The following is a 25,951-nucleotide window of genomic DNA, read 5'->3' as shown; positions in this document are numbered from 1 at the left end:
AAGGCTTCAAACTGGAGGATCGATTTAATTCGAAAAGAACCTTTTATGTACGTATAGTGAACTATAGCCTAAGGACATCCTGTTTTCTAACGAAAGAAAAACAACATTTTTATTAACTATTACAATAAGCTTATTAGTACGACACTATACTGTCATTTTTTTTTTTTTGGTTTGAACCAGTGGTCATTCAACCAGCTTCATTATGTATCTTTTGATTTGCTTTCGAAATTAACAACAAAAAGCATTGTACGCGGAAATTGTTACTGCATATGTTTTACTATTCTGATCGCAAGAAGTTTGGATACGTTTAAAAGAAAAATAGATTTGTCATTTGAAAACTAACGGTCAATAGAAAGAATTATCCAAATTCATGTGTATACCTTGGTCCATACTGTTTGGTGTTTATGTGTAAAACATGAATATCATGGTCCATTTTGTTGTTACCTAATTCTAAGGTAAACTAAGAATACCTACTTCATTCACAAGTTTTTTTTTTGCAATACTATTACTTAGAATTTCATAAGAAGACAATTTTTTTAGGAAAAAGGAGAAGTACTGTACTGTAAGTAATTGTGCATTTTGGGATTGAACTAGTCGCAATAATTAAAGAAATTTTCATTATATGATGTGATGCGACAAGTATACCCTCGAGTATACCCTAATTTCTGTAATGCGTAATTATAATTTTAATTTTATTAAGTAATTGACAATACCAAAAGATAGTGAACTGCAAGCGCAATAAATATGAACGCAACCAAGGCCTAAAACAAGCAAGTTTCTAATTAGTTAATTAGTTTTTCGTCATAAATCCAAATAACCGAATCGCAAAATAACAAATTTATCCAAACAAGAGCTATTGTTTCCAAGAACTGAATAATTCTTGCTAAGAAAACTTTTTACATGTTTGTTAAAAGTCATTTCCAGAAAACCAGACCAGGCTTGTTTTCGTTACCAAAAGCCAACTAAGCACTAAGCAGAACAGACAAATATGTTTTAGAGTATGGGCTACCGAGACAATATTACCATTTGGCACTCGGTAAGTTTCCCTCTCACACTCCTCCGCTCCATTCTTTTAGCCTGTATGGTTGGGTAAACTACATGGGGGTGTAGAGCAGAAATACGTGTTGTTAACGTAATTTCAACCGTAAATTTTAGTTCTTGTATTTAGTTTGCATGATAAAGGTATACTTAAATAATGTAATGTTTAAAGTTTTTAGCTGGTCAGGTGTAAAACGTTTATTATCGGATAAAAATTAATTGGTTTTGCGATAAACAACGCCATGTGCGAGATAAGCAAAGCAGGTGGTTATCACTACTGGCGGCGTAGGTGGAATTTCGAGTATCGTCGAGAATAACGACGTTGATTTTTAATAAAGGAGGTGGTCTTTGCTTAAATAGGAAGAATTGGAGTGTAAATGAAGGTGTTTCATATTTATTTGAAAGTGAGCGCAAAGTTTGTAACGCTATTTTGTACCGGTAGTCTAGCTCTAGCCGGTTATATATTTTTTTAAAAGAATAAAAACGTAGTCGTCTTCATGTTGATAAGGTAATGTGGAAACAAGTCATGGAATTTATCAATTGTCCAAGTTTTACACCGGTCCAGATCTAGACAAACCATCCCTCAAAAACCTGATCTTTATCCCTGCTAACATTGGGTCTGTGAGCAACATTCTTTTCTTCATATTGGGAACAATTCAGATAGCTTTACCCTAGACAATTAGGAATTGAATCACAAGCTGTAATTCGCCTGGTAGAACCCTTATATGAATCCAAATAGGAATGTGACTGCCGAGTTTGTCGATTCCTTATTAAAGAAGAAGCTGACGCATTTCGGCACACTTACAAAACTAAACGGGAAATCCCTTCACAATTTCTGTCGCAAAGAAAGAGACCGGTTGGCGAACGGCTTAAAAAAAAAATATTAGAGATGTAACTCTACTCTCTCATGTGTCCAAGAAAAACAAAGCTGTTTTGCTATTTTCCTCAATGCACCGTAGCAAAGCTCTGGGTCCAGATAGTGAACTGAAATTATTGCTTTGCGCAGTCTTACAAAGGGCGAAATGGATTCAATGGTTGAAAAATAACCAATGTATGTATAGATGTAGAAGATGGCAATTTTTACCATCCGCACTTTAGGTGGTATTTCATTGGGGTAAAAAAGGCCCCCCCCCCCCCCATTTTTTTTACGGAAATACACGAGTACTGCCTGAATCCGTGTCAGTCATCAGCAATCAGAAGCCATTAGGCACAACAATCTCATGTTAAAAAAAAGGACCACAAGGTATGACGAAGCCATATAACTTGATGGTCTTGCAAGATATAGCGTATTACCTACGTCAATATTAAAATGCTAAAATCGTGCATTGAACAAATGAACACGATTGTAAGGTATAATCTTTGCGTTTTAGGAGCCCAATTTTGTTGTTTACTATTAACGACAGGCATACCGTACTCGTATTATTTTTATACGCCACATTATTGATTGCTTGAAAATACAGCGTATGTAAAAAAATATAACCCTCATGTTTTTAGGTATCGGTAAAAGTTGGACATATTAAATATGGATTAAATAAATATTGAATTGTGTTGGACGCTATAGCACATAGCCCAGCTATTAACCATTTTCTGTTCGCCAAAGCTGTAACTTTTTGTCCAAATAGCACACAATAGCAGTTTATTCTCAATTTTCACCTTTTTACTTTAAAATTTTACTTGCTACTTTCGTGGAAAAGAAAACGAAATTTTAAAAAAATTCAATTTCTGTTTACCACTAAATTACAAAAAAGGCATTTCACATTTTATTGAAATAACTTTATAAAACTCTGTTTGTAAAAGTGTCGCGTGTTACACTATTGTTTCAATAGAAAATAGTATTATATAATAGTTATTTCTATCAAGGACAGTAAGTAACCGCAATGATAATAATAAGTTTAATTCAGGCATTAAGAAGTGTCACAGTTTCGCAATTTCCAGTCGAAAAATATCCGACAAAATTTCAACGCCGACATTAGTTCTGACGGTAAGGATTCTCAAAAACAAGTGAAACTGACAATTTCAAAGGGTAGTTACCCCTACCCCTACCCATCAGAAGTTATACCCCACCCAATTTAAAGGTGTTAAACCTTCCTTGTCACCGTGGTAAAATAGTTTTTTGTTCTTAAAAATTAGCTACTACCTTATATAGACTTTGGGGCGGTGGGAAAGTGTTTCACTTTAAGCGAATGGTTCGAACTTTTTCGTAGCAAAACAAATTTTTATTAATTAATTAGAATGGCTATGGTGATCAAGGCTGGTTCCTATTCCAATTTATAATCCACGGCGTACTTCATAGGGGTGTTACCTGTATATTATAGGCTGATGCAGTTTCATTGTACCGATAAATGTCCACGAAAATTACAGAAACGGGAAAATAGGTAAATTAAATTTTAACAAAAGATCGTACGACAATATGACTAAGTAGTCCGGTGAGGAATTTTGACCTTGCTGTTATCTCTACTTATTCTCAAATCAGTTCACTACAAAATAGTTTGTGTCGTGGTACGCGCAGGTGGTGGTGTTGGTTTTCTTTACTTCGCGATGGACTATCTCGTGTAACTTATCTGGGTAACACCTTTACTACGACATATGAAACTCCAAATTTAATGTAACCCAAATCTTCGATTCTTGTTTTTGAAACAAGCAAACACAGCAGTGCGCAGTGATTTTAGTGTCATCAATTTTGAACTCAAAATTTGGAAAATTTTCGTTTTTATCAAACATTCAAACGTGATTAACAGTTTAACGACATAGAATGGCCTGCATAGTTCAATGACGTGCAGATACAATGCTATAAAAATAATTATATTCTGATTTCTGCACAAATTTCCAAATTTCGACTGATTATCATATGCTCATTTTACTAACACAGGGTTAAAAATTATTTAAATAATCTACTTTGTTCGTTCAGAGCCTTTTCTCGGAAGCATAGTTTTCTGTAATTCCACTCATTCCAGTTTTCGTAGTTAAAAGGATAAATGATATCTTTCGGTTTCTTCCTTGTATTTAAACTAAACGTGTATAAACAAATATAGAAAACGAGAATTTGGAAAGAAGAGGGCACTGTGAAATATGATCCATTAGGCTCAACTTTTGGAATTGCGTTTTATATGGCTAAAGCTATGCGCACATCGAATTTCATGCAATTCGGTACATAACTAACGGAGATGTCAAAAGGGTGTTCTTTATTTTTTGGCTTACATTGTCAATGCACGAACTCCGATCTAAAAATTCGATAAAGAATCCACCTGAAAAATTTAATCGTAATCGGTCCATTCGTTTATGAGATATCGTGCTAACGGACGGACGGACCGACCGACAGACGAACACACACCGGTAATATATTGGAAAATATTGTTGCATTAACTCTATTAGTTTTTCGTGGTTCATGTTCAAGCACGAAATAACCAAGAAATCTTTGAATTTAAAAATTAGTAAACTAAATATACCGGGTGATTCAAAATTTCAAAATCTTAGTGTTTTTTTATTTAAGGCGTTGGCGGTCATGGTTTACCCCAATACACAAATCACAGAAATTGGCGTCGGTTTTATTTCGGGTGTTTTTATTTTCTTGTTGTTAAATAACAAACATTGCTTTTTAAAACAAATAGCTTTTTTCAAAGCTCCTGCAAGTACAACGTTTTATAAGGGTACGTACCAAGAGAAAACACTTTATAACGATTATATAACCCCAGTTTTTAGTTAGAACCGAGATGAGCTTTTACCCCTGAACATAATGCGTCGCAATACGTTTCGAGGATGGTACATGGTCATATTCCAAGTCCTGCTTTCATCAATTTAATGAAGTAGATCCTGACCACCACTTCAGGTACACTTTAAATAAAAGCAAAACTAACATCACATCAGGTTTAAAATTTGGTTTTGCACATGCTATAGCCATACCCAGGAGCTCGTTTTGTTTAGTTTTATTTTGAACTATAACGGTTAGCATTCATTGTAAAGAAGCGAAATCCTTTAGACTGAAAAACTCCTTTGTTAAATCACATTCTCTGTGTGTCTGTCCGGTAGTGTAACGAAATATTTTAATTTAATTTTAATTAATTTTTAATTCTATTTTTGGCATTCAGTAGTTTAGCTTTACGTCTTGGCTGAGTCAGTGAATGAAGTGTCATTCAAAATTGTATTACTTTAAAAACTAATAATTTCCATTGCGCGTTCGCGTGTTTCTGAAGTCGCGCTATTTACTAAAACTGCTGAAAAAAGGAAACACAAGACCATTTCTTAAAAATTTCTTCTGAAAAACATTTTTGTGTCCTTTGGTCACAATTCATTCGATATATGTGATACAATTGTATTATCAATAAAAAAAGTTTCTCGCATGGTGAATTTTGCTCTGCGCGGATAATTAATGTGCGATTTTGTAGGGCTTGTTAAATCTACACTAATACCCGATAAGGCATTATATATGCATAATTGGAGGCGCATATCATTCTAGTTTAAGACACCGAAAGAATTATAATGGTATCGTTCCTAAAAACAGAAATATGACGGTGAAAATATAGAAAAACACGGATTTACTATCGTCGTTTTATCTTCAAAGACTTTAAACCTTAAAGTTAACTATTTGCAGCGTTACTAAAAATTAACAAACACTATAATTTAATTATCTGTACCATTGACCAGCTCTCATTGAAATTTCGTGGCTCTATGTTAAACGGATTCAGAGTAAAAAAATAAATAGTGGTGCCTCGCACGGATTTTCCATAAGCCGTAATGTATTTAGTGTCGCGAACTGGCTCCTAAAGTCACGTGACTCCGCCCTGTAAGTATCGTAGGCCTCGACACAACGCGTTATGTCCGAAGCCGAAATTAAATATTTTTAAGTGTTATGGTCATTAACCTATGACCACAACGCGTTGTGATCATTTTTAGAAGCGACCACAACGCGTTTTGTTCGTTTGAAGAATGACCATAATACAGAACTACTAACAATTCCCAATTGTTCAATGTTTGCTTAAAGAAATTTGTTTATCTAAAATTTTAGAGAGTCACCTGATAACTTCCTACTGTCTTCCTATAAGAACTTGTATTGAGGTCGCAAAACCATGATACTTCAATTTTTAAAGGTTTAAGGCCTTCTGCGGGAAATATTAGATACACATACCGGTTATCCAAGATTTTGGAAAAAGCTCAAGTTTCCCACCTTTAAGATCTTAGCGAAGTGCAATATTACTTTATACTTTGTGCCATTTGGTGTAAAATATACATGAATTATAATGGTCTAGATTTATAGATATATATTAAAAAAAAAATAAAAAAATTGCAAAATGCAAAATGAAATTGGGGGGGGGGGGGGAGGTCATTGCCCTCAATGTTTCGGTTGTAGGGGTATGAGCAGCCCCCAAAAGCTACATAAGACGGCTCGCCTGGTTCACGCACAGCTTTGAGAGTGGCGCAAACAACAAACCCCCTTAAGTACGTAGATACGATTAATGACTTTTCCGAGCTCTAGTGCTTGTTACCGAAAACAGAATTCGAAAATTCGCTTTCGTTCTCGAGTTATCGCGCGGATGGGCACACAAACACATCAAAAATAGTGTCGCTATTGTTCACTGTACTAGTAAGAGTTATTAGAGCGTTACAACATGAAAACAAATATTGCATAAGGATGAATTGTTAGCAATAGAAAATGTTTATAAATAATTGTTTTTAAACAACAGGGTTCACGTGTGAGATATTACTTTCAACAAAACATAGGTTCACATTATAACACAATTGAGTAATAAATTTTTTTTCAGCATCGACTAAAATAAAAATTTTTATACGAAACGCCAAGGCCTTACAATAAGATTAATTGTGTGTTTCTGCCAATATTAACTAATATAAGGCTTTTTGGCAATTGAGGCGTCGTCGGTCGGTTCACAAACTCAATTTTGCAAAGCTAAATAGATGAGGTTCAATTTTTTTTCATATGATTTATGTAATTTTAAATACTGGAGACGAGCAAAAAAACTTGTTTTTTTGTAATTTCGACCCTCTCAATCAGTGCATAAAATAACATGTTGCCCAATTCAAAAATTTGGCCCAGTGGAGGTAGCAAAAAATCATAAATTTAAGCGAAGTCCTCCAAAATTAAAAAAGACCTCGTGCAAATTATTACGATTGTCGATTAAAAGTACAAAACAAAGGATTCGTTAATGTGAGAAGTAATGAGTCATTTCGTCGAGGGCGTGGCAGTATGAGATGTTTTGCTAGCCGCGTGTCTGTGACAGTAGACGAACCTAGACACATAAGCTGGTACTGGAGGATCTCCGAAAATAGCTGAATCATCTGTGGAGTTTCTCGACTGTATAAAGCCGTTCCTGAGCGATTGGAACATAAGTTGTATAGCTAATCTGCAAAATACTTATCTGAATATATGCAAACCTAACGGAAAGACTTTGAAACCACCCCAAGGTTATGCTGCGCCGATTTTTACAGGAAGAAATTCAGGACGTCGCTTTCTCTATACCTAAAAGAAAAACTCAATCTGAAAGAGTTTCACTAAAGCCCACGGTAAATGCAGACAGTACATGACACTGAAGATCAAGTGACTAATTTAGATATAACACTGAAGGTATCCCTCATTTTGAGGAAAGCTTGTTTGAGTTTATCAAAATGGACTTTTCAGGGTTCTCTTGATGATACTGGTTTCAAGAACTTCTGCGGTTTTTCAAATGGTCTTTGTGGTACAGAAATAGGTGCGCTTGGAAGTTTTCACAAATTTTAATATTTGAATGTCTTACCAAAAAACAATCAAAATCCACATCGGCTATTCAAGTACAAAAAACCTCGTGTGTTACCCTTAGAAACGAGTTTAGGACTGGCTACTCATGAAAAAACAGGAAGTAAGGCCGTGGTTGACATTTTGTCAATTTAGGATTATCGGTTGACTACAGCAATGCAATTAAAATAGAAACCGATATGTCAAAAAGCATTTTCAAAGAATTACTGATAATGGCGAGGTGTATATTCTACCAGAATTTCAAGAAAAGGAGTTTGTTCATTTTGTGGCTGATAATCTTGATTTAAATTTTTAAAACGAACCTTTTCTGGGTGACTTCCTAGATGTGGCTCAAAACATTGGGGTGGTTGACAGGTAATTGCATGCTTACAAACCTGACGGCATGAATAAATCCAGTAGCAGTTCTTGGAATGAGATGTCTTGGATGATGATCGGTTAAATTTCAGATGTCGTGCTGCTCAGTACAAATTTTGGGTTTGAAAAATTTAAACGAGCGCAAACTCGCTTTTAAGGGTTGCTTCTTGAAATTTTAAGTTTATTATTTGCGAAATCCCTTTCCACTCTAATGACTTTAGCGGCACAAAAATGAACGTACAGATTATCTGACTTTTCCGATAGTTTTCTTTATCGCAATTTCACTTTTAAACTGGCTGCTATTATAGTAGCTTTCTTTATAATTTGTGGCACTGCTTAGAACGCGGTAAAATGTTTGTGGAATTTGCTGAATAGCACGTTGATTATGAATATGGACAGTGTCTTTATCTAACTGATTTACGCTTACGAGCTTTTAACCAAAGAAGACATAAGACGTAATATTTTTGTTTTTAATATGTTGGATCTCAAATCGTACAATTCGGTTTGTAATTTAAATATTTTTTACTTGGAAACTAAATATGAAATAATGAAGATTTTGCTTGTGCAACAATGTATAGTAATAATGTACAATTAAACAACTAGGCAAATGCCGTTTGTTTCATTTAACCAAAGACCTTACGTGTTCTTAAAATTCAATAAAATATTATCTATCCAAAGCTAAAATACAATATGAAGCCCAAAAGCTAAAACAAGTAGCCTGGCTCTTATTTCAATTAGTTTTCCTTAAAAATTGGGCCCCCCCAATGGAAAATCTGTTAAAATGCGTTCTGCAGTCTCAACGCAGTTACCCTCAAGCGATAATGGCACATGTTCTTGTATTGGGTTCTTGAATAGATCTGCAGAATCCATCATGAACGCGAACTTTGGCTTGCAAATAAATACTATTTGATTGATTAATTATAATAACAGCCATGACGCACGTTCCTTTCAGTGTGTAATGACTACGTACTTGTGCTCACGAGATTTGAAATGATTATGTAATTTGTTTATCATTATGCCAATTAAGAGGTATCAATAGTCTAGACTGGCGACTAATAAATAATCGTGGAGATTTGTATAAAATACACCTACAATAATTACCAGTGAAGATAAACGATTCATGAACTGACAGATTTTTTTAGGCACGATAAAAGAGGGGACAAGAGTCAATCGCTTCATCTCCTCTTATGAACTTTAAGCTTTATTTGTACGATTTAAGGGATATATCTCAAAGTCTAAACAGCTTACGAGAAAAGCTTTTCAATGCAACTACACTTTAAATGGGAATTTGAGCTAAAGCAAATAGAATTTTAAGTGTTTATTCGTAAGCAGAGCTGAACACGGACTTTTTTAAAGTGTATAAACGCGATTGAAAGGAATGTTGTTCACAAACTTTTATCGATGTCATGACCGGAAACGTTTGCGTTTCCAAATTTAATCCTCTTTCCCTTGAAGATTGAGACAAGTGATACTTTTTAGACGTAAACAATGTACCTAATGTGGGAATCCCGTTGTATCTGTACCAAGTGCAACCGCAATAGAAAGCGTTGGAATTTTTTGGCCAAATTTGGCGGAAACATTTAACTACTCAACTACTCAGAGGTAGTAATGTATTCAAATTCCATTCAAGTGGATATTAACTGGTAATGGCCTATCTGTCATTGCCTTTGTTTGAGTTTCTTATCAATTTCTTTTGGTTGTTTTGAGGGTGTGGTTGTGGAATTTGACGGAGGTCGAATGATTGCCTTGCTTTTACATTTCTATCACTATTTCACTGTCAAGTATATGTGAGCATGTGTGGAATATTATAGGTAGAAGGTTGAAGAATTTGACGAATCCACTGAAATATTCCCGCATGAATTGCAGGGATATTTTAGACAAAATTAGCCACTTTTTGAAATCGACGTCACGATGGAAAGTGTGAATGAAACCACCAACAGAGGGAAAAAATAAAAATTAAGTTCCTAGTTTGATTTGTTTTAGTTTCTTTGAGTATTTAAGGAATCCTGTCAAATTCCGCCAAAATTTTAACTGAATCGCACAGAGGATCACAATTAATAGATTGGCAATGATAAAAATTTATTCCGAAACACAAAAAAAATAGAATCCCGGAAAGAAAGAAAAGCCTAAAAAGCTTGTTTGGAGGCAGGTCGAAAATTAAAATAAAAAATTTTAAAAATCATTTACAGTTTTTTTTAATAATCCCAATAATCTGGCCGTACAAGTTTTGCGATATAAGGTGCGCTAAAGTAACACAAACGCTGACAGCTTTATAACCCAAAATTAGATGACAAACAAAACTGGTTTGCTGAGTAGAGTAGAGTTGCGGCAAAAATGCAGAAAAAAGAAATAATAAAGATGTTTTAATGTCTGCCTTACAGTTGGGCACTGGCAAATAAAAGAAACATATTTTAGCAACATTAAAGAGGGGAGAGAAGACAGATTTCAAAAACTTTATTAGCGCGGATCCAACACGTTAATTTATTTGCAAGAAAAGCTATTCACCTACTGTCAAAAACGGTATATCTTAAAACTGTTCCCCACGTTTTTGCCGCTTTTCTTAAAATTTTTCTATTGGAATAATATTTTTTATTTTTGATTATTAAAATGTAAGTCGTTACGAAAATTTTGCTACCTCACGCACCTCTGTACGATGAAAAAAAATAGATTTTTCATCCCCTTGAAAAATAGGTCGTTTTTTTCAGAAATCGTGAGATCTTGGAAACGGTTCAACTTTACAGGCCCAAAAAATTATCTCCTTTTTTATCATAAAACAAGCCATGTTTCCTCCAAATTTCAAACCCCTACGACATTATTTCGCAAAAATAAGAATAAAAAACGAAAAAAAACAATTTTTCCGGTTTTTCTAGGAAAATTGGAGGTTATGTGAAAATAGTGTAGATACAAAAGTTGCTCATTTTTTTAATCTCTATAACTTTTATATTTAACATTTTCGTCTAAAATTAATAGTTTTGCCACAATTTGCAAAACACCACTTTCCAACCCTTTCAACCCCGGTTTTAATATATTATTTTAGAGCTGGACTAGGCCTTTACAGTATTTGTTGTTTGGATCTTCACCCTATTAATAGATAGTTCCACAACAGGTGTTTGATGTCTTTTGCATAATTTAGAATGTATATTTAATATATGGCGCCATAAACACATTTTTTGCAATTTGGCTCATGATTCCTTTTAAAAGTTAGTACGTACCGTCATTTTACAGACCACAAAAATGATTTTTAAATCACACTCGGCTTGTCCAAGTTACACAAGACTCTCAACTTAAGGGGTTTTTAAACACAAGTGACAAAATTTAAAATCAATTATAAACACCTTAAATGTATAAAATTATACCATAAATCCTATGTGGTACAGTTGAGTTGAAGCTGAAAAAGAAAATGTGGAGACGGTGGAGACAAGTAGTTGGATATTATTGCACAGGATGTCCCATTTTTATCGGTGCTATCAGAAAATTAATGTCATGTGCTCTTTCTTGGGCAAACTTAAAATTGTAAAATCAAAATTTGAAAATATTTAATTTCTGAATGACCGTGTATTTTATCAGTTAAAATAGATACAGAGAAATGTTTATTACAAAACTTTTCTTATAGTGATTGTTGAATAATGTGCTGTTTTCAAAATAAGGTAAAAAAGTTATTGGACCCTATACCATTTTTTAAATGGAACAGATTGTATATTTTAATCCAAGTATATTAAATTTTTTTCCAAAAGTGATACACTAAAAAGTTCAAGCTTCAAAAAGATTCAAAAATTTAAATGGACTCAAAACTATTCTTGAAATGTATTTTTTTTAACTTCGTTTTTCAATTTTTTAAATGTTTTGGAATCTTTTTTGATTTTGTTGAACCACTTCAATCTTTTTTGTGTATCATCTCTGATGTATTGTATTAAAAAACATACTTTTTAGATCAAGGCTTGTGTTCCATTTAAAAAATGAGGTAAGGTTCTATAACTTTTTTTCCTGGCCCCGTATAGTTATTTTGGAACTGGCAGATTATTCCATATTCATTACAAAGAAACTTTTGTAATAAACATTTTTCATTCTAAAATTGATAATTTTATATTTTTCATTTCCCTCTATCACCACCGTGGACATATTATGTACACAGTACGCTTAGATTCAATGAATGATTATGTAAAATCTTAATTTTTTATTCAATGGTAAAATTAACGGACCGATGACTCAAAAAACAAAAAAGAACCGCGAGACAGAACGTCAGGATAACCACACATTTTAATTAAACAAATTACACAGTAGACACCTAGGTAGACACCCAAGTCAGGTATTCGCATAACGTGGTGCCTACACCCGAAAAATCTTTATTCTATACCTACACCCATCTAATCACCCCCGAAAAGAAGCAATCCAGGATCTTGTACACTACGTGAGTGCGACACTGGTTCTCGCTTTACTAGGGTTGTCAACCATTTTTTAAATTATGAAGGACAATGGGAAAGTTGAGGGCTTTATAAAAAAATGTGCCATGGGCCTAGAGAATCTAGCACTACCTTTGCTTTAGTGAAAATCTAGAAGAACGTGTTTCCATTGAACAATGCTCGTAAATTAACAATCTCCTTGCTTTAAAGTACATAAATATTTTACTTTTGCTAGCGGTATTGCAAATAATGTAATGCTATAATCATGTATGTGAATCGTGTATAATATGTTATCCTTACAAAAAAAAAAATGTGCTATATATAAAGCGTTTTGGACGTAAATTCCTAGCACTTGTCGGGACCAGCGAGTTTAATGTAAACGTATCTGGATTTTTATCAACTTCAATTATTGCGAGCACTTGTAAAATTTGATACAGGAAATTACTTGTTGATAGTTAGATAGCGATTTCCGTAGGCAATGATACCGATGTCGTATGATTTGAAGGCTATAGGTATTATTATTAACCACAACCACTACATTACCAATTGCAGTAAATTGCAGGTTACCTACCCATCATGCAAAGAGCCACTTTCTTGCGACAAATTATAAACGTATGAAAATGGCCTATGAAGGATAGCGTATCATTACCGCTTAGGTACTGAAAACCATTAGTAAGAGTGTATTTTAATGTTCCTTTTCTAAGAATTGAGTATTAGAGACAAAAATTGTGGAAAATTCGTTTAGCCACAGGAATATTTAACGTAATAAGTTCTTGTTCAGCGAAAATATCATGTGAGAATAATGTGAAACTTTGCCACCGTATTGAACGTTCCAATTCATTTACATTTCTCATCCTTTTATTGTTAAGCTTTTCAGGGAGTCAGAGGGTGGCGTGTTACATTTTGTCCGTTGATCGATTAGTTCTTGCAACTGTGCGAACTTTCTGACGACAATTTATTGACAATTCACTTCAGTCCCCCGCTTTCCGAAGGGAGGAGATTTTGAAAAATACATAGAAAGTCGCGTTTTTAAATTTATTTTTAAAAATCTTTTTCTGCCCAAACGCCTCTTTGCAATCCCTATTCTTGATTTTGTACATTTCTGCCATTCCTCCGTTACTTCGGTTCCAACTTTCCGTTTTCACGATCTTCATTACCTTCGATTTCTTTTTATTAATTTGCTTCTTGTTGTTGTCGAATATGTTTCAGCATTCTACTCAGGTGATGGACACTTTCAGCCAAAGGATCTTATTGCCTGCAAATATGAAACAGTTTATTTTTCCACCTTCTACCTTCAATCCAGTATCATTTCATCCAAGTAAATCTTAAACAGGTTGGGGACAAACAACAGCCCTACCTCACTCATCTTCCAATTTCAAACAATTCTGATCTACTATTTCCTGTTCTCATACTCACCTTCTGCTTGAGACATAACCTGCTCATCAATCTCCTCTCTTTCCAATCAACCCCTTTCACTTCTTTCCCTTTTTCCTGTTGCCTCTATCTCGCAACACTTATTGCACCCCTAGTTCCAACCCCCCTACAGAATGCGGACTGCTTGTCTGCCACCCTTTACATTCTTATATTGATAACCCTCAATAAGGTTTTCGCGGCCTGCACTAACAGGCTTATAATAAGGTGCTCTCCGCATTTCTTTACTACCACTCTCTTTGCCAGTGGAATCATTTCAGTCTTCAGGAAGTCATCTAGCCATTGCCTGATGTCTCTTTCCGTCTTCGTTGTTTTGCCTTTCGTATTTTCTTCGTTCTTTCATATTATCAATCATCTCTTGAGTTCTTTTCCCAACACATGTGGCAGAAACCCTTACCTCCTCCTTTATGATTTCGTTAATCTGGTCACACACTTCCTAAACCTTTTCTCATGATCTATGGTGGGCATATATACCTGAATGACTACCTTTTGTACTTCTACCTTTACTGCACTTTCTCTATCACATCCATATATTACTGTACTAGTACAAGTACAAGCGTTTATTCTCTTATTTACAATAAACCCCACTCAGTTCTCTCTCTTGTCTCTCCACAAAATAATATGTGCGATCATTCAGGATTATCTCTCCTTTACCTTCCCACCTCACCTCATTCACTCCTATTAGACCCATATCTTTTTTAACCATTTCTCTTCTTAGGTTTTCTTTTTTTTTAGTACGCTTCTTACATGGTGATTGTTAAAGAAGCTAGTGTGCGTGGAAATAGTAAAGTATCGAATTGACTCGCGGTAAACTAACAAATAAGGTGGTTATAATTTTGCGAAAATTTGAGTTTAGTCTGCATCATAAATACCGATGGTGGAATCGCAAAATTAAACAATTAAAACAAAGCACCTAATGTACCAACATTAAGAACTGAATTTCAACATAAATCTTAAGTTCTCCATTCGTTAATGGACGAAGCCGGACATTAGGGCGCAACGGTTAGGACGCGAGGACAAGAGAGTGTGGGTTATTAGGATGCGAACGCAATAGGGCGCCAAACAGTTGGACACTAAGAAGCGAAAAATTTTGTATGAAAATTAACATAGGGCTGCGGGCCGGCGAGTACAGTAACCGACAGTGGAAGGGCAAAACCCAAATCAATTAAAAATCGTTTTAAGAAAAATCGACGGAATTAAGATTTTTTTAAATTATTTTTATTACATTACTGGAAAAACAACACTGCACGTAAAACATTCCGTTTGAGAAACAACGATGTGCTACAAAAAAGGCTCTAAGGTTTACAAAAATAATTTATTCTATAAAATTTTGTTGCGTTTTAGGGAACGCTGAAGCTATAACGTACCCATAGCAGCTCGCGCCATATGACTTCGCGCGCTAATAGCGCTCCCGCCCTTTTGTCCCGTGCCAAATGGTTCCCATGCCTAAATGGTACGCGCCATCTTGTCTTCGCGCCTTTTTGCTATCGCGCCATATCGTCTCGCGCCGGAATGCTTGTTTAGAATTACTGGTTTCATTGTTTGCGAAGATAAGTTTAATTATCTGGCCAGCAGGAATATTTTTTAAGTTTAACTAGAATTGGGAAATAAATCCAGAATATTTCTTTCGGGAACAATGTATGTTTTCTTTGTTTCTTTACAAGGGAAAGCCTTTAATGATGTAGTTTTCCATTGCCTTCCTCATTCTGGATGCCGTTGCTTGTTACTCGCTAGATTGTGTTATCGCACATAGACGGCTTTTGATCTAACCAGTCTCCAAGAAGCGGCAAGGGACAAAGTTACTAAATTTAAACCCGAATGACAAAATGAAAGCACTTTTGGTTAGTATTTATAATAATTGAATAAAACTCCAATTTCCTTTTTTTTATTTATTTACGAGAAAACTAATAAAAATGGGCGGTTTAAACTGTGACGTTTGTTATGGCTATCCATTTATACTTTCGTACACACTATGGATTTCTATTATGTTTTACTAACAATATTTAATAACTTTCAAAAGGGATGTCTACAAAATTGAGTTATCCGAATGGTTTTTTTTTCAGGTTCGGCGATACGCGAAAAATGGACACCTGGGCATACCAATAGACCTTTTCTTGATTCCACGTTTGTCACATGTACCTACACAGAAACTCTCAACTCTCTTAAGTGGGAAAGGAAGGTAAAAACTCTACTTTTTTTATTTTTTTAAATTTATATATTATCCCTCTTTTGTTCTGGGCCCTCAACAGGCCTGTGCCCAATTACAAAGTGACCCGCATAATGCTTTTTGGAGGTGCCCCTACAGAAGGTCTTAAGTTGTTCTATACTATTACCGTAATTACCTTAGAAATTAGCTGGAATAATGCTCGAAACTGATCTAAGGAAATTCCCATCCCTGTCACAGATGAAAAATTCTTACCTGAGTCCAGGTTCGAACATACGACCTCGGACTATGTATCCCAACGCTCTACCACTGAGCTACATAGACGTTTACAAGTAGGACTGCCTTTTGGAATGTAACGTATTTAATTGAATTCTTATTTCTCGCCATACGAGGGTAAAATGGAGCAAGCAGAAAAATCGCCTCTTTATGTTTACTGCAGAAAAAATTAAATAAGGAAAATCTCATATTAGAAGATTTAGGGCCCGTACCCAGCACTAGTATACAATATGCCAGTGCCTACTAACTGTCCCACGGAGTCAGATTAAGTTAACAGTAACATGAAAACTCGACCCTTAGGGAATACGTCATTTTATTTAAAAAAAAACTACATTTTATTTTCAATACAACGTTTCCCACCCTCTAAAAATTCTTTGAGCATATTTAAGAACGGAAGTTTCATTTTTAACGCAGATGGCCCGCAGTGACTGGGAACTTAAGAAGGTATACCCTTACCCCTTGGATCGGAATGGTTGCCAATTTTTCATTTCATTTGGAAAAAGTATCTGTTACTATGGAAATGCGCTTCTTTGGAAATCCTTTGCAGACGATTACGTTTCAGCGTAAATTTGTCGATCGCTTCCCTAATTTATTTGTAATTAGCGTAACTGTACATTATAGTTAAACAGTGATTGCAATTGTCAATTTGTAGAGAGTCAGTTATTTCTAAGTTAGTTTAAAAAGGTAGAAATTACAAAGTTTCCAAGGTTTTTCCGATTGAAGTTTTGTACGTTGTCATTTGTGGAATTGCTTCCGAGATAGATATGTTCTGATTAATTGACTTATCATAAACATGAACATGTACTACTTGCTACAATAAGAAACTAATTGCCATTTCCTACACCTAATTCCCCTCCTGGTCGATTAATCAATGTTGTATAGCAAGCCTATAATTTTTATGATTTCCTAAGTCCTTTAATACTAAAAAAAAGTTAGTTACCATATTACGCCATATTTCGAATGTAATCAATCATAACGTAAATATGAGCGTAAATACGCTTTAACCACGAATAATTTGATCAATCGTGGTTTTTTAAACTACAGTTTGGAGGTGGTAGTCAAATTTGTTTGCCGATTTAATTTATATTGTTTGGCTTGTGGTTTGGACGGAATTATTTTAGCCTTGTTTATTTTATTGATTACGCCTTGCTGTAATATCTGCAACGAAAAGCCATAAATTTAGTTATTAAAAATAGCTTAGGGTAATTCTACATTATGAGATTGGTTCACTTTTTCATCGCTATTCATAATTTGACAAACTTATTTAGTACACCAGAGAAAGGAAGAAAGTAAAGGTAGGAGAAATAAATGTATTCTGTATGTTGGACATACTCATCTAATCATTTCCTGAATCGTTCTTGAGAGGATATGCGGTATCGTACCCCCAGGGGTTAGCAGATATTCTAGATTCGATAAAACCCTGCCGTAATCCATACTTTGCTTGACGCCTCAATGTGTGTACTACCTTTTTCAGCATGTGGAGCAGTAAGGATCCTCCGTTTCAGGCATACTTGACTCGGACCAACTCTGTGAGCCTCCCTGCAGTTTCGTCTACCTCTTGAAGATCGCGACACATAATACCACGGGGAAGGCACCAGGAATTTTGCTCGAGCAATGCGTGTTGAGCCGGCCCTGAGCTAAGTCCCTGGGATCGTGCCACAATGCTCACCAGGACTTCCCAAGCTTTTATCTTGCGCGCCAAGGGAAATGAAGTGAGGCACACGTCGATGTTGTTGAACAATTAGGTCACGTCTCTCCAAGTACCTACTGGGTGGTCCAAAAGTCCCTTTCCTATACAAATCTTTAAATCAAATTTTTGAGCAAAAAAAATAGAAACGAATGAAGTAAATTGAAAATGAGAGTATTCATTTCAAGGAGATTTTCTACATTAGGTTGGGAAAATTGTATCGGGCAAGTGGCCACGCACTGGATTTTTTCATAACGTTTTGCATTACTTTTTGAAGTGTTGCCGGTGTAATTTTGGCAATCTCTGCTCGAATATTGTTTCTAAACTCCTCCAAAGTCCACGATTTGTTGATGTAGATTGTTCGGGAATGGGTTTGTATTGTGCTACAAGATTTTTTCATAGGAAGAAATCAGGAACCGACAGATCTGGGAATAGCCGCCGCGGCTATTCATTATCACCATTTTTTGATATGATGACGTTTTCCTAAAATAATTGGACGATTTCAAAAGTTTTAACAATTAACAAAGACATGAATTTTTTACATAGAAGAGGAACTTTTGGACCGCCCCGTATTTACATTTACGTCTAGTTGCAAATCTCTGTAACCAAAAGAATATCTACCGCGTGGCCCCAAATCGATGGCATAAAATTAATCCAATCTCGCAAACGGCATCAAGACGTTCCTCAATATGCTTTCAGCAAGCTAAACCAAAGGGACGTTTCGATTTTTAACCAATTCCAATCACGCAAAAACTTTAGGTGATAAGCAAATTACAAAATCGCAATCTTGCTTTTAGCAGAAAGATTTCGAGTCATGTAAATTCCGAAAGCGAGCGAAGACAAAGCAAACCAAAATTTATACTCTGCGCACAAAAATCATACCCCCCCACTTAAAACCAAAACTAACCGTTACAAAGCCTTACTGTATATTTTACCTCATTTCCTGTATAGGATTATGTTTAAAACCTCTGTTATTCCTCGTAATTTTCTACTCATTTTATTCCAGGAATTTCCCTACTGATCATCTCGCAACCCTTCTATCAAACCTACCTAGCAAATCGGTTTGCAGCCAACTCATGCAGAAACCTGAAATAGAAAGGGATTTGAAACTTCCTTTCGTATAACTAAGTTTTGAAATTTTGAATTACACTGTAGAAAATTAAAATGAATACTCGTCAACCTTACTTACTAACTTTTAAATGGAACTCCCCATATTTGTTGCAGATTTGGAAAATACTCAAAAAGAACTTTTTTTATGTAACATTACACCCTTCATTTTAGCGGTTTCGCTATTATAACCTTTTTTGCTCAAAAATTGTCCGTTTTTGGAATTTTTTTAGAAAAACTAAAGCGCGCCGGCGGCTATGTTATGACTCCCACGGCCACTTTATCGAAAAAAGAACACTTTGATTGACATTCGGCAAAGCTTTCAGAAATTAGGAAAATTGGATGGTGGAACGCATTGTACAATAAATGTACATACATTACAATCGGACTCTTTGTATCGCCAGATAAAATTTGGTGACTCGTTGAAAATCAATTTCGGAAGATGTATGACAGTTTGAATCTGGAGCAAACCGTGCTTCAGGTTTCTCAAACTTTAATAGTTGATATTTTGTTAATTCGCTGGAATAATTTATCAGTAATTTCTAAAATCGGGTTTTGACAGTTAACAAAAGCACGAATTAATTGCCTTTAACCTTTTTACCGGTTGCCTGTAGATCTAATAACACGTCGCATAGACAAGAGAGGCGCAGTTTTGAACGTGAGTGCATGTGTTTATTAAGAAAACTATTTTATGCGATGCGTTTCTATGCTACTTTGGGCGATCATTTAAAATTCCAGTAAGTTTGATTTGTTCGCCCAGTCATCGTCCAAATCGCTAGCGAAGTATACACTGACTTTATTTTAGTCTCCATATAATTGTGCAGTGAGACATGGAAACATGACAAAACTAATCACTACAACCAATAATCCACAAATCTTACAGTTCAAAGTTAAAATTTTCAGCGAAAGCTTTTGGTACTTGAGCACATGTTTTGATGGATATTAAAACAGAAATCAGACATTATTTAACTGTGATTTTGTCATCAAGTTAAGTTAAATATGGGTAGAGTAAATGATAGTATCCAAAAGCAAAGTAATTTTCCACGATAGAAAAACTCTGTTCCATCCCTTCGAATTAAACGCTACTTATATTATATATTTCTTATCTCTTCGATATTGTGTAACCTACATAAAATAAGCCTATTTTATGTACAAGAAAAATATTATCTTTTAAAGCATCTGCAGTTTATCTAAATCACATTTATGGAATCATCATCGACAATTCTAGTCCATTGAGAAATTTTTCTTTTTTCCTTTGTTCCTTAGCTTTAACCGACCTTTTTGTTATTCATGGTTAGCGATAAACCATTATAATTGCTTTTAATGTTAGTTTTATGGCGACGTGGTCATTTACGTATAAACCCTAATCTTTTGATGCCGTAACAAATCTACAGGCCAATAAAATACTTTAAGGGTACAAATCGATGCAACTAAATTCGTTTTCGGTGCTGTCTTATTTTTGGAAGAAAATATGTACTAAATATTTGATGGCGAAAAGGCACACTGTGTTTTTTCATTTATCCTTTGAATTCAGCAGCGTGTGATAATCAAACCATTTTGTTTGTAAAAAAATATCTAAGCAATTTCTAGCTCCGTATTGTACAAAGATGAAATTGGTAATGATCTTATAGCTTTACTCTAGTTAGTCTCTTAAAAATGTTTCCTAATAGCATCGTACCAATAATGAAGGCGTTACTACGGTTCTACGGAAACACTCACATAATGGGAATTTCTTTGTTTCGAAAAATTTCTTTAAAAACGGTTACTTTGGCTTAGGAAAACCGCCTAGGTATCTACTTTGTAATCCATTTGTGCTATCTTAGTATAGATGTCTTACCTATAGTTCTTTGTTTTGCCGTTAGAGGTTAGTGTTAAAGGTTTATTTTACCTACTCCTTTGTTTTGTTGCTCACGATTTGTATCTCTCTGCACTTAATGCAATCCCTTCACCTTTAAGTTGGTTTTACGCCTCCGTTATACTTCTTGCTCGTCAGTGAAGTTTCTGCCGTCAAATTGATTAGATGTAAATGTTTTTTGGTATGCCATTACTTTACTGACTACGTGTCTACCTGGTTAAGGGATTTTGTTTTGGCTTTACAATATTTATCTTCGCTGGTTGCTGATGCCGTCCACCGTCCCCTAATTCTTCAATGCTCGAAGGACCATGAATAATATTGAGAATTGCTCTCAATATTATTGAGTGTCAGCTGCGTGCCTCGCTTCGCAAATTGTTTAAGTATAACCTAGAGCCCCAGTGACAATGACTAAAGACTTTTACTTAATGTTTAATTCTAAGTTCTTTACATACAAAATTATGTACAATTATTCGCATATTTGCAACCTACCAATTGCAAATCGGTAACTAATCCATTCAACATTGTGTGCAATTGCTGAATTGTTCTATTTTCTACACACGAAGTGCAATCTATATTTCTTAATCCTACTCTAATTTATAATTAATCAGATTTTCGGCAGCCGCCCTTCTGTTTAATTGATATTCAACATTCTGCAAATAATGCTCATAAGTTTATTTCTTTAGGAATATCAGAATTACTTCAAACCAATTTTTTTTAAAGCGAATTTTTAAAATAAACCGACCACTACTTTTATGCACATCAAAAAATTAAAATAACACAGTAATTGACGTTCTGACAACGATTTGATCCTATCTCTCTTTAGAAAGGTAGCTTTACTAACAAATATGGAAACAGATCGCTCCTGTAAGGTACAGTTTTACCGCAATTTTATCTTTGCGATGAATGCCAAATCAAAGTGTCCATACGTGTTGAAAATCCAAACTACAAATAGCGACGTTGTGGGCTTGTGACCAAAAAACAGAAAGATGTCATTTTCGGAAATGCGCTGGCGTTCACTTATTCTTAAAGAAATTAAAATATAATTTTCTCGGGTTTTTGATGGTGCTAAAATAAATTAAAAAATCAATTGTGAGTTTCGAGTAAATTCAGTAGTAAATCACATCAACTCTCGTATTTTTTACGGACGCCATATTGGGTTTTTACGGCGAACACACAGTTGGGAATCAACCTTGTATTTTTGCCTTGAAGTTGACAATGTATTTCTTATGGCAATAATTCCATGGCCGTGTTGATAGGGACTATGCGAGACAATAAACGAATGAATTTGGTTTCAATCACTTGGGCGGTGGGTGATGTTATAATTCAGTAAAAATATTAATTAACATATCAACTTTTTCAGGATTTCATTTATAACAACAGTATATCTATAAAAATTAATTTTTGGTGCTCGGTTTTAATTTCTTTCCAAGTTATACGCCAAAATAGAAGGAAAATGCGTATTTTACATAAATTTTAACCTATTTCTTTTTTACATTTTTCGCGCATTTCTACAAATAAAATGAAACCATTATACCCTGTTTACGTAATTTATGTACCTCCATATACAGTTTTGACTATTTTCAGATGGCCTTCTTAGCAAGGCACTATTCAAACCGAGAAAAGATTTTAGTGATGATTCCTTGGGACCCAGAAACCCAAAAATCATAAAAAATTGCACTTTAACCCCCAAAAGTATTTAAAATTTTAAAATAGAGAAAATGGATTTTTTAATCACTACACAATACTTACTTAAAAAAACCCTAATTTCCAAGTTTCTCACAAGGATCGAAAAAAGTATTAGTTTTTGTGGATTTTTTTCTCTACATTGTGTGTGTTCAATATGCGTCATTATAATTGCTAGTAATATTATAATTACTGTGCGAAAAACCTCATTTCGATCTGTTAAACCGTTACGAAAAAAAGGGCAGATGGACGGACAAATACATTCTTAATCCGGTAGAAGACTGATAAAAATACAATGTGCTAGTCCATTATAACTACTGTGGAAGGTTGTTGAAAAAAGTATCGTAATTTTCTTCAAGCAGTTTATTTTACCTCAACTAAATAAACATTAAAAATAATCCCTTTCGGCTTGGCTGATTAGGTGTAGGTAGATTTATTTTCGCCATTTTGTTCCAATATGGCGGAATTTCCCGATTCATGAATTTGACCGAGTTATTTATGAGTTACCTCGGGCGGCACATATTTTGCGGCATCTTTATGTTTAGTTTTAGATGAAAAAAACGACTTGTTCACTTCATAAGCTTACTATTCGATTTCTACGAATTATCGTCGTCATTGTAGAGTTGAAAATACCTCTAAAATGCAGAATACAGAAACCAATTTATTTCGGATGTCAATACACTATCCAACTGAAAAGCGTTCGCACTTTTAAATGCTAATACCGCAGATTACTAAGGTAATCTGATCTTGATTTTCGATCTTTTTTTTGAATTAGGTACTTATATAATTGCCATAGCCCTAGAACCCTCCGTAAGTTCTTGTGACCTTTAAAAAAATAAATATCATGCATTTTTATCAAAGTTGCATGCAGCTCCCTTTATAACTGCTTAATTTAAACACGGCATCCAATGGTAAAAAAGTTCCTCACATATTTGTTTGTTTGTCTGAATTACATTTACTTATTTACGTTCATTAATGTATAAAAGCCACCATTTTATTGACTTAGAAGTGACAGCAAATTGGAGACGGCACCCCGGACGGCAATAGTTCTAGGTACGCCACTGACACCAACCCTTAAAGTTTGGTCTTGGTTCCCTTATCGGCGGCGAAAACGGCGCTACAAATTAAACCACTAAATTTTACCTTCTATTGACCACTCTTGGAAGGGAAATGAATAGGTCCGGAAACAGGGGTTTCTCGTAAATGAGTAGAGTGTGAACTACCTGAGTTGAATCGCCTGCGGGTCTACAAATGGTAGTCTCACTTATTAATGAGCGACCGAGCTCATTCTTATTTTGGACTGTCTGTCACTCTGTTAATTCGTCCATCCGCCTTTGTACATGATAACTCGCGAACGGTTTTGAATATTCCAATTCTGTTTTCTGTAATAGGTGATGGTCAAAGGATTGAATTTTGGTCATTTGGAATTTCTGTCCGTCGGTCTGTGTTTGTTGCCTACCTAATCTACATAAAACATTTAAAACGCCAAATTGAGCAACAAATTGAATTCACCGTAAGTTATACATGCAACAAAATTCAAGCCAAAGTTAGAAAACAGCGGTAGGTCACTGCGTTGAGTACGACTACATATTCAAATTTTCGTATTTCATTAAATCTAAAATAATTCAAAAGAGAAAGACACCGTTATGTGATAGGTATGAATTTACTGACATCTAACGTATATGTGAACGCGTCTGTCGGAACTAAGTGCAGGACAAATATATTGATCCAGTCAGTAGGTGAACATTTTGTTCACAGAGGACGCAAATGGATGGCGAAATCTGTACGAAGTACTACTACTACTCCATCCATGTGCTCTATACTAATTTGTGCAATAAAAAACTTTATATACGACAGATGTCTCCACTCCACTATACATATACTTCTGTAATTGGGTGTTTTCAAACTACTCTCAAACCGCGCAACCACTACCAATTTTGAATTACTTTCGATCTTACTCATTTCTATATCTTGGAAGATTGCAACTTTTGTAGTACGTAAAATTTTTTGTCGATAGATAATAGCTTGAAATGTCTGCAAACACCGCTCATATAAAAGTCATCCCTTGCAATTTTCCATTAAACTCCTATTAAGATTCTAGTGACAAGGGTTTCAAGAAACAAAGTTATTTGATGTACTGCCCTTCTCAGTAGAAATATAATAATTTATTAACGAGCTCCTAATAGGACTTTCTGTCCGTCCATCTGTGTACATGATAACTCGCGAACCGATTTAATTATATATGGGTCAGTTAGATGTGCGACGTTTTTTTATTTAATTTGATAAAACATTCAAGCTGATAAAAATTTGCAGATGTTTCTTTGTGTAAAATTTTGTGTTTTAATTTTTAGCATGTGTGTTTATGAACCCAGTAAATGTCGAGTTTCTTGATACTTTAAGGAAACCGAGAGATTTTTTTAAAATCATTGTTTAAAGCAGACAATTGAATTTTAATTTAAAATCTAGGTATTGTGACGAATATGAAGTGACAGCTCTATTAAATTCTGTTGTATTTCCACAAGATTTTTTCAACGTGGTATGAATCTTGACTGACACACCAACGAAAGTGGTGCAGATTAAATTAAATCCCAAATGTCCACTACTGGGATTACACACGTTGGGTTTTGCTTGTACACCATGACTAACGCATATTAGAAACGCGTGCACACAAAAGCGTTATCAAGTAATTTTCCGCGCAAGTTTCAATTATAAGTCACTGCTTCGAAAAGTGTTGCGAGAGTCCGTAGTGATCTCACTTTGCGTTTCTTTACGAATTTGGAATACACTCACCACCATCTATATCTGACGGCTTCACTCAATCCCAAGTGTTCATAGAGGAAATTGTATTTGATATAGCGAAAATACTACAATTTTTGTGCAGAGCCGTTGAATCTGTAGCACATCGCACATGCACTTAGTAAAATCAATTAAAGATGGCAGCCTTACAATTTGGTATATTTAAATAGGGGCATTATATTTGGATTTAATCAAAGTTTGTGCAATAAACTAGAGAGGATAATTGCAGAATGTAATAGTTTCCGCTGTGTAAATCGATACGCGCAAGTTGTTCGTAGGTATCATAATAGATGGCAGGAACGATTCAACGGAAGCAACGGCGTTACACCAATGACGGCAATTATCATGCTTGAGTGTCATCATTATTTTTACAAGGTAAACGCGGTAAAAATTCCTCATAGATCACGTATTTTACTAA

General features: G+C 34.9%; 1 long non-coding RNA gene across 1 annotated transcript in view; it reads left to right on the top strand.

The window, feature by feature from the left end:
* LOC116165435 overlaps positions 1-25,951 on the top strand; it is a 93,011-nt gene that overhangs the window by 51,961 nt on the left and 15,099 nt on the right. Inside the window, exon 2 of the long non-coding RNA XR_004144147.1 lies at positions 16,029-16,144. This is a non-coding gene — a long non-coding RNA (uncharacterized LOC116165435). The remainder of the gene's footprint in view (positions 1-16,028; positions 16,145-25,951) is intronic.

This window comes from Photinus pyralis, unplaced genomic scaffold (assembly GCF_008802855.1).
Source record: "Photinus pyralis isolate 1611_PpyrPB1 unplaced genomic scaffold, Ppyr1.3 Ppyr1.4_LG3a, whole genome shotgun sequence".
Classification (NCBI taxonomy): Eukaryota; Metazoa; Arthropoda; class Insecta; order Coleoptera; family Lampyridae; genus Photinus; species Photinus pyralis.
Note: the sequence above shows the minus strand (reverse complement) of the source record. Positions and strands in the feature narration are given on the sequence as shown.